Source organism: Scylla paramamosain, chromosome 4, assembly GCF_035594125.1.
Source record: "Scylla paramamosain isolate STU-SP2022 chromosome 4, ASM3559412v1, whole genome shotgun sequence".
In the NCBI taxonomy this organism is placed as follows: domain Eukaryota; kingdom Metazoa; phylum Arthropoda; class Malacostraca; order Decapoda; family Portunidae; genus Scylla; species Scylla paramamosain.
This window is the reverse complement of record NC_087154.1, coordinates 4,185,001-4,195,000: the sequence shown is the minus strand read 5'-3', so window position 1 is coordinate 4,195,000 and position 10,000 is coordinate 4,185,001. Positions and strand designations below refer to the sequence as shown.

Below are 10,000 nucleotides of genomic sequence, written 5' to 3'. Positions count from 1 at the left end.
GAGGTAGTAAGGAGGGAAGAACGAGGAGAAGCAGGAGGAGGATAAGGATAAGAAGTAAGAAGAGAAGGAGGAGGAGAATGAGGAGCTAGGTAAGAACAATAAGGAGGGAGGATTGAGGGAATGGGAAGAAGTAGGAGAAGGAGGAGGAGAAAGAGCTAGGTAAGGACAATAAGGAGGAGGGTCTTAGGGAAGTAGAAGGGGGAGAAGAGAGAGAGAAGAAGGAGGAAGAGGAGGAGGGCAAGGATAAGGAGTGGGAGGAGGAGGACCAGGAGGACAAGGAGTAGGAGGAGGAGAACAGTATCCCCCAAAAGTGGCAGCGAGGCGAGGCGGGCAGGCACTCCTGGGCCTCAGCGAGCGGCGGCTTGGTCTCAGTGTCAGTGTGAGTGCCAGACAGACCGCGGCCGCTGCTACAGGCGACCCTCTGTTGAGTCCGTCACTGCGCCTCTCCAGCCAACTCACGCCGCCCGCCACGCTTCGCACCCAACAAATGTGCGTATGTCTTTTACTCTGCATTGCTAACACTGATTCATTCTCATGTCTTTTGTAAGTATATTTAAGAATGAAATTTGAAGTATGTTTGAAGATAGTCGAATTTAGCGTTACTTTATCGCAACAACAAACATGCGTGCATAGTCAAAACTGCTAATTCCCCTTGTTTTAATTCTCATGTCTCTTAACAAACTGGCATTTATACGAAGGATGACAGGAATTTAAGTACAGCTTATCATCAACATTATACCACCACTGTAAGGCACTTTATTGAATAGCTAGCAGTGTAGTCAAGTGGAGCGTTATTTTATCGCACAAAACAAACTATCGCACCTTTTTTTGTTAACAGCTAACTCGACTTCCCTCTAAATTTCACGGTAGACTAGACTAAAATAAAAATTTACCTTAGGAAATTGTAATAATTGCGCATGCAGGTTTATCTAACAGCGTGACTTTAGCGCATTTAATATATTAACTTTAGTATCTCTCATATCATGAACACCAAAGTCTCCTCACTTGATTTTATCAGCAGCAAGAATTAAAGTTAGCCTAAAGACAATTCAAGAAAGAGTAACCTTAGCAAGTATCGCGACTGTGGTGCATTCAGCAAAATTTCCTGTCTCTTACAATGAAAACTAAAGTCTCTCCCTCATTTGTTTTTTTTTAATTTTTACTCAGTATATTAACAACAAAAACGGGAGTTTGCCAGAAGACAGTTTGACTTTATCTACTAACGGGACTGTAGTGCATCCAACAAGATTTCGTATCTCTTACTGTCAACACCCAAGAGTCGCCCTCGCTTGTTTTATTTACCAAGTACTCGTATATTAAACAAAAAGAAATGGAGTTCACATAAAACTTATTCAAGCTAGAGTAACTTTATCTAATATCTTGACTGTAACACATCCAATAAACTTTCGAATCTCTTACTCTCAACACCCAAGGCTACTTTTCATTATTTAGAAGCTCAATTGATCAAGATTCAGAGCTCATCTAAAGACAGTTTAAGGTAGAATAACAGCTTGTCATTAGCGCACCCTCCAAATCAACGATCGTGTCGCCCTTCTTACTAATACGAGTACCCTTGAGTCGCCTCTCCATTGTCTTTTAGATGGCTGAAGCAGTAAAATGTGGAGTATAGGTGGAGACAGTTGAGCGTGGTGCGATCTTGTTGGTGTCCTTTAAGCTGTTAGATCTGGGAAAACTTGTTGTGTGTTTATCGTATGTTGCGTTCGTTGGGTTAGTTTTTATTTTATTTTTTTTTATTATTACATTTTTTTTTTTTTTTAATGTGGACGCTTGTGTGTGTATTTATGTGTGTATGTATATAGGCTAAGTTTTCGTATATAGGTCTGGCAGTGGTGGTACAGTTGAGCTACATGGGTATGGTCATGTGTGTGTGTGTGTGTGTGTAAGGAGGGTGCAGTTAATTTATGAGTTTAGTTCTTGCTTAGTAACAGTAACAGTTCAGAGGCGCATTCATGAGGTACTGGTGGTGGTGATGCTGCTGCTTATACTACTGGTGGTGGTGGTGGTGGTGATGGTGATGGTGATGGTGCTAATGCTGATGGTGGTGCTGCTGTTACTATCACTGATCTTGCTACTACTACTACTACTACTACTACTACTACTACTACTACTACTACAACTACCACTACTACCACTACTACTACTACCACTGTTCCTCCTCCTCCTCCTTCTACTGCAACCACCACCATCACAACCACCACCACTACAGCCACAACCACAGCCACTACCTACCACAACCAACACAACTACATTCCTTCTACTCCAGTCATCACCACCACCTCTTCTACAATGAAAATAAAGACACGATGTATGACGACGACGATGATGAGGGCCGGGCAGTGTTTAGCCGCCAGGGTGAGCGAAGGAGGGTCGTGTTGCCCGCCAGAGCCTCGCACGTTCACATCTTAAAGTACTTGACCATCTTTTTTTGTGTGTCGCCCTCAAGTGGTGGAGAATCAGCTGCATGTTGCCGAATTCCCTTGATTTCTTCCACTGTCAGTCGGATAAAGTGTAAAGAGAGGGAGGGATAGAGGGAGAGAGAGAGAGAGAGAAGGGGAGGGTGTTGCGCAAGTCCCTGTAGGGTACACCTTTTAAAGTCTATTGAATGGGACGTAAGTGGGAGCTGTTATTGTGTGTTAAGAAAAAGGAAGGAAAGGGAGGGCGTTACATAATTCTTGTACTCCTTAAGATGTAAAGAGGAGGACGCAAATAGAGGCTTTTTGTGTGTATAAAAAGGAAGGAAAGAAAGGGAGGGAGTTGCAAAAAGTTTATCCACTTCAAAGTATCTTGAATTAAAACGCAATTAAGTGTTGATGAAAGTAAACAAAGAGGATTGTGTTTCGATAGACTGAATGGGAAGGAATTTCATGAATCTTGTACTCCTTAATGTATAGAATGAAACGCAAATTATATACTTTTTATGTATGCATGTATATTGAAGAAACTAGAATAATGCGCAAATAATTGCTTTTTTGGTATATGTATTAAAAATGGAGGAAAACGCGGTTGTTTTAATTGTTATATTTGTGGTTTTTGTGAGAGTACGATTAAATAATTGAAACCCTGGGAGCTGCATATGTCCTGTACAAAATGGTAACTTGTATAGGGAAAGAGAGAGAGAGAGAGAGAGAGAGAGAGAGAGAGAGAGAGAGAGAGAGAGAGAGAGAGAGAGAGAGAGAGAGAGAGTGAGAGAGAGAGAGAGAGAGAGAGAGAGAGAGAGAGAGAGAGAGAGAGAGAGAGAGAGATAAATGAATATCGGAAAAAAACTTCACTTGCAACTATTGATTTTGAAAAAAAAAAAAAAAAAAAAAAAAAAAATATATATATATATATATATATATATATATATATATATATATATATGTATATATATATATATATATATATATATATATATATATATATATATATATATATATATATATATATATATATATATATATATATATATATATACTATATATATATATATATATATATATATATATATTAATAATAATAATAATTAGATTTCTTGCTTAGTTCCCTTCATTCTATGCTGCAAGGGTGAGTGAAGTAGAACTAGCGTGTTTACTTACACAGGCCGCATAAGACGCACTTAATTGTTAATATATGATATAAAAAGTTACATTTACATTCCCTCCTTTAATACACTAGATGGGGTGCAGGTCTTTATTATTATTATTATTATTATTTATTATTATTATTATTTTTTGTAAAATTTACCACACACTTGTTGACGTGAATATACAAATAAATAAGGAGAATGAGGTTAGGTTACTTCTAACACATTTACTCGTAAGTGGTTTTATACACATTTTTTTTTACATTCTTGCACACTTTTTCCCATTTTTGTAAGTGTCACCTTGATGCTGCAAAGTGATCCTACGTGCTAATTCATATTACTCATATTAACACGCTAAGTGACGACATGACTTAAGAAGATTAATGGTTTTCTTACATATTTTTTGCCCTCTCAAGATTACGTTTTTTCTTGTTACATTCACTTTTTTTTGTCTCCTCGATGTTGCAGACTGACAGCTTCATCTTTCACTCTTGTTGCCTCTTCTTCCCCAGAGTGCGTTGTGGGGGTAAGGAGAGGATGGGGAGTCTTGTGCATGTCATAGGATACCAGATAGGGCGGTGACCGGGTGGGGGAGACCTTGAGGCAGGAGAGAGAGAGAGAGAGAGAGAGAGAGAGAGAGAGAGAGAGAGAGAGAGAGAGAGAGAGAGAGAGAGAGAGAGAGAGAGAGAGAGAGAGAGGAAGAAGTTTCAGTGATGCATAAGTGTGAATAGTGGGTAGGAAAAAGGATCGAAAGGAGGAGAATGAGGAGGGAGCAGAAGGAGGAGGAGGAGAAGGAGGAGGAGTGTGAATGGGAAGGAGAGAGGAGTTAAGGGAGGATATGAAGGGAAGGTATAGGTCTAGTATTGTTCGTAAGGTGAAGAGGAGAGAGAAAGAAGGAGCTAAGACGAGAAATTATAGTATTACCAAGAATGTGAATAGGGATAACAGGGAGGAAAGGAAAGGAAAGGAAAGGAAAGGAAAGGGAGGGAAAGTAGAGGGAGGGAAAGGTACGATGGTTACAATGTGAATGAGGAGAGAGACAAAAGGAGAACGGAAGGGAAGTATTAGCGACGGACGGGAGAAGAGGGGAAAATGAAGGACGAGGAAAGGAAGAGTAAAGTATGTAATGTTAGGTGTGAATGGGAAGAGAGGAGGAAGACGAGGGGGAGAGGGGGATGGAGAGGGGACACTTCTAACATTGTACTCTATTTAAGTGTGAATGGGGAAGGGAATGAGGCTGAGGAGGACAGGGAGGAGAAGGAGAGGGGGAGGGAGAGTGGCTACAACACAGCACTGTTTTAGTCTGAATGAGGAGAGGAGGGGAAGGGACAGGAGAGGGGGAGAAGGGTGTGACCGTGTGAGAGGAGAAGGGAAGGGGAGGGAAGGGAGAGAAAGAGAGAGAGAGAGGGCAGAGGAGCAGACTTACCCTTAGCCAGTTAAATTGCAGGAATGTGTAGCACTGAGGCAACCACTAGAACACAAGTACATAAGAAAATAAGGAAAGCTGCAAGAAGTCATCAGGCCTTCACGTGGCAATCCCTGTGTAAAACATGCCTTCCTGTTTCCACCTATCATCCCCATTCTTCACTGCACAAGACTTTCTACTTTCTCTCATCCCTATTCCGTCCACTTCTCTAATGCAAGAGTTAACCATTTTTATTTATCTCTATCATTCCTCTCACTGAGTATCTGACACACCATTCCTCCATCACGAATCATTCTTGGGCATCCCATTTTGTTCTACAGACAACTGAATTATATCGGGTAGAGAGTGGAAAAAAAAAAATCTAATCTTTTCTCTCTTGTAGGTACATATAAAGATTATGTAGAGAGCATATCGTTGCATATCGCAGGGAAAAAAATAAATTTGACCGTAAAGGTAGGAGTGGGAACAAGTATATGTTTCATCAACGTATTTTATATAACACTGCCTCTCGTCGCATTGTGTGCACAGATAGACTGTGTTCCCGTTTATCTACTACTCTTATCTCCACGGAGTCTAGAACGGTAGGAGTGAGAACGAGCCTATGTTTCACTAAGGTATTTCCTATAACACTGTCCCTTGCCGCCTTGTGTGCGCAGGAAGATTGTGTTCCCGTGACCTGCAGGGCGAGGCGCGGGTGTGTTGTTGTCCCTCCCTCGTGTTGACACTGGGCGTAGCGACACTTGGCTAATTGACTCGACTTTTTTTTTTTTTATATAATTTTGTATTATTTAGTGTTGCCCCTTACCCTTGTTACTGCTATGGGCGTCTTTTGTTAACATTCAGACCACTTTAATAAAAAAGAGAGAATAGAAGATTAACTTTGACTTTTCTTGAGTACAGAAGAATTTAAGATCCGAATAAAAATGCGCCCAGAAAAGAGGAAAAGAAGACACACACACACACACACACCACACACACACACACCACACACACACACACACACAAAGAGAAAATAGAATATTAAATTTTGCGTCCCAAGGTTGCAGAACTATTTAAGAAACACACACACACACACACACACACACACACACACACACACACACACACACACACACACACACACACACACACACACACACACACACACACACACACACACTCACACACACACTCACAAAGAGAGAATATTAAATTTTGCGTCCCCTAGGTTGCAGAACTATTTAAGAAAATATGATAAAAATGAGTAGAAATTCATTATTGATAAGTTAAAACATTATCCTGCAGTGAAAGTGTTGAGCTGTGGTGTCCCGCACTGCATGATGCAACGTGACACGCTGCGCGTTAGGAAAGGGGTTTACTCTTTGCTGTTTGATATCATTTGGCTTACTAATGAGAAGCAGGGCAGAATTAGAACTGTATCATCTGTGTTAGTATTAACATCAGTATTAGTGTTAGTAGTTATGCAGCTGCTTATTGATTGGTTTCTTTGTGTATTCATTTTTTATACATGAGTTAAGAACACTCAAGAGCAAAAAAACAAATTATGGAAAAAGAAAGAAAAGAAAAGGAAAAATGATGAATGCCTCTTGTAATAATACTGATTTTTGCATTTTATTCTCAAGTCGGTGATAGAATGGGACCACGCGCGGTGTGGGGACCGAGGGGTCCTCAGGCGCACTGGTTCAAATCCTGGCCATGGTCCGAGGGAGGGAAGGGCATCCACTCCGGGTAACGGTTCCCAAATGCCAAATCCAAAGTCCTTCGATAGGAGACACTGGCCTGGCCTTGACAGACTAGGGAAACTGGACGTAAAACCGAAAAAAAAAAAAAAAAATTCTCGTCCATATATCAAGTTTTTATTCCTGAAGGAAAAAGACTCAGACGCGAAAACAAATTTTGGAGAAAATGAAAAGAAAAGAAAAAAAGCTGCTAATTATCTCCAGTAGTAGTATTAATTTTTCATCTTATCCTCAAGTGTACATAAGGAATGGAGCTGTTTGGCCTCCTTCCCTGCCATCCCGGTGCATGACTGGCTGGGTACGCGTGACGTCACTACTGGGCCGGGTCAGTTGATGGGAGGGAGGTAGAAAGGCCCTTTGAGCCACGCGTGCAGACTACCGCTCGTCATCCAAGTGTGCGTGTGTGTGTGGTGTGTGTGTGTGTGTGTGTGTGTGTGTGTGTGTGTGTGTGTGTGTGTGTGTGTGTGTGTGTCGTTGTTGCCCGCTAAGATGTTTAGATTAGATGTTGGTGTGAACAGATGAAAGATTTTTCCTCTTTAACTCGACAAAATCATCGTTCTTTTGCGTATCATTATTGTTATTGATTGTTATTGTCGTTGTCGTTGTCATCATCATCGTCATCGTCATCATCATCATCATCATCATCATCGTCCAAATCAAAAACAAATCTGAGATCCACGTCAATGTTGAGTATTAACTGCGTCGTGTGACTCAGCAGTGCCGGCATGACCCGCGCTTTCCTCCGCGGGGCGCTGCGCGTTGGTTGAGCAGCAGATATTCATCCCTGGCAGGGGAGGCCAGAACTGTGACTGCAAGAGACGTGCGCAGTGCCACAAACATCCTGGAAAAGTGTTAAGGCCATAATTACGTAACTCTTCTCTCTCTCAATTGAGCAAGGCGAGTTCCCTCCTCCTTTCACAAATGAAAGAAATCGATGAACAGCATAGATACAGTTGGTAGAATGAGTTGCTGGCGCAGCACGTGTTGGAGGAGCCCTTCGAGTGAGGCACGGAAAGGCATCTTGAAAAATCACCACAAGAACAAGAATAAGGTCACGGCTGTAGCGCCCCGTCACCGCCTCTCCTCGTGGCAACATCCTGCACTCGGGATGGCGCTGCCTCTTTGTCGGGTTCCGTGAAGGGAATCGGCGAGTTGCATTCTTGAGTCAAGTCGAGAGCCTTTCCAATGGGACTCAAGCGTGTTCCTCCCCGGCCAAGAGGTTTGTCCTTTGTGCCTCCGTCCATATTCCTGAGCACAGCGGGCGAGCATCGACCCAAGGTTCTCGAGAGCCTCGAGAGGCTGCCCATCACCGCTGCCATATTAGGGCCCTGCGGCACAGGTACTGCGGCGCTGCTCCCGGGCTGATCTGCCGGCACCGGCTCACACCAGCGGCGGCCGGCTCGTCTAGGAGATGCAGTGTTGAAGGGTCTTGAATTGTTTTCCCAGGATTTTCCTACTCGAGTTATTTCTGGCCAGTTTCCTCCTTCTATTTCTCCTCCTCCCTTCTTGTTCTCGTTTTTGTTTTTGCCATTTTTATTGTTTTTCTCCACTTGCACCTCCTTCCCTCTTCCTCCTCCTCCTCCTCCTCCTCCTCCTCCTCCTCCTGTCGTAATACCCACAACGTGCCACACAACAATCTCAATGATCAGCATCAGATCATACCAAGAAGGACCACAATTCCCAGCATTATATTCTTAGGGGAAAGAGATTACCGGGAAACATAACAAGGAGCCTCAAGGTTCCCGAGAAACACGTAAACAGCGCCCACACGAGGCTCTTTCAACCTCACCGTGACCTCTGCGGCTGACGTTTTATGAATCAAAGTTTATACATCAAAGGAGGCCGACTTTCTTATTCGCGTCACGTTGTACTATCGCGAGAATTCAATGCTGGAAGACGTAATGGTCGAATGTGGAGAGGATTAAGTCACTGGAGAATTGCATAGATGAGTGTTTTGGAGGCAGTATTAAACCACGAACTGATCATTGTCACCTGATTGTTTGCCTGGGTGAAACACATGCAATCTTTATGCACTATCTCCAAAAACAAAATCTACGTTTGTAATTCTCTCTCTCTCTCTCTCTCTCTCTCTCTCTCTCTCTCTCTCTCTCTCTCTCTCTCTCTCTCTCTCTCTCTCTCTCTCTCTCTCTCTCTCTCTCTCTCTCTCTCTCTCTCTCTCTCTCTCTCTCTCTCTCTCTCTCTCTCTCTCTCTCTCTCTCTCTCTCTCTCATCTTATCTATATCTGGTATATCTAAGAACTTCCTCAAGGGGGACGGTCGGAACAGAACAATCTTTATTTGTTTCTGTCCTTGTAGTCTTTTCTGGCTTTCTCTAATCCTTTGATACTCTCATTCTCTTCTTTCCCCTTTCTCTCATATATGTACACTAGTTCTCTGTCTTTTCATTTCACTACAGGCAATCCACTTGCGTCCACTTCTTTTTAATTTAAGAGGGAATCTGGCCAAGGAAGCATAAAGAAAACAAAAAGATAACAAAAAGAAAGAAAAGGTTTGCTGAAGATGACAGTCCAAAAAGAGAACCGTCAAAAGAAATATCCAGAATTTCGAGAATATTCATACATTCATACAAACCTCCTTAGTCATCTCACTTTCTGCCAATCTTTCCACATGGCCAAACTACGTAGTATCTTAAGATCCTACGTTTGACCTCCTTCATGACTCTCCACATTTCATTCCCTCACCTTTACTTGCTACACCACCAGATCAGCTCACACATTCATTACTTCCACCCTCTAGATCTGTCTTCGTTCACCACACCACGAGCCTTGCATTTCTCAAGTAACTAATTTCAACCACTTGTATCCCTGACCTTTTGTCTTTCATTCCACACCCGCGGCTCGTTTACACATGTGATTGCTGGTGTACAATTATTCCATCACGTCAGTTTTAATTGCAATACCGACCATTAAGTTTAGGGTAAGGGATGTGTTTGTATATCTTTGTCTTACCAACCACATGACTACTTAATTCTCCTGGTAATTTAGCGTGGTTGCGAGAATCTCTGTCTTTAGTGTGCTTGGGTGGGTGGGTGGGTGGGTGGGTGGGTGGATGAGGAACAGGGTGCTTGTGTCTTTATTGCTCTCTGATACTTGTGAATGTCTGTAGAAGTCCTTGAACTACTGAATGAGATAGCCTTGTTATCAGCAAGACATTTTCTTATCTCTTCCTCGTTCTCTTTCCTCTCCTTCTCCTCCTTTCTCTTCTTCTACTTCGTCTTTCTTCTACGTCTCCT

The 10,000-nt window shown here is 42.4% G+C and overlaps 1 protein-coding gene across 4 annotated transcripts in view; it reads left to right on the top strand.

The window, feature by feature from the left end:
- The window catches only part of LOC135098826 (uncharacterized), a 64,738-nt gene that overhangs the window by 14,546 nt on the left and 40,192 nt on the right, over positions 1-10,000 (top strand). The window contains exon 1 of one of the 4 annotated variants that reach the window (XM_064001226.1): positions 325-489. The exons of the other annotated variants lie outside the window; for them this stretch is intronic. The gene's annotated coding sequence lies outside the window, so the exon portion shown is untranslated. Of the gene's footprint in view, positions 1-324; positions 490-10,000 lie in introns of those variants that run through there. 4 annotated transcript variants of the gene reach the window in all.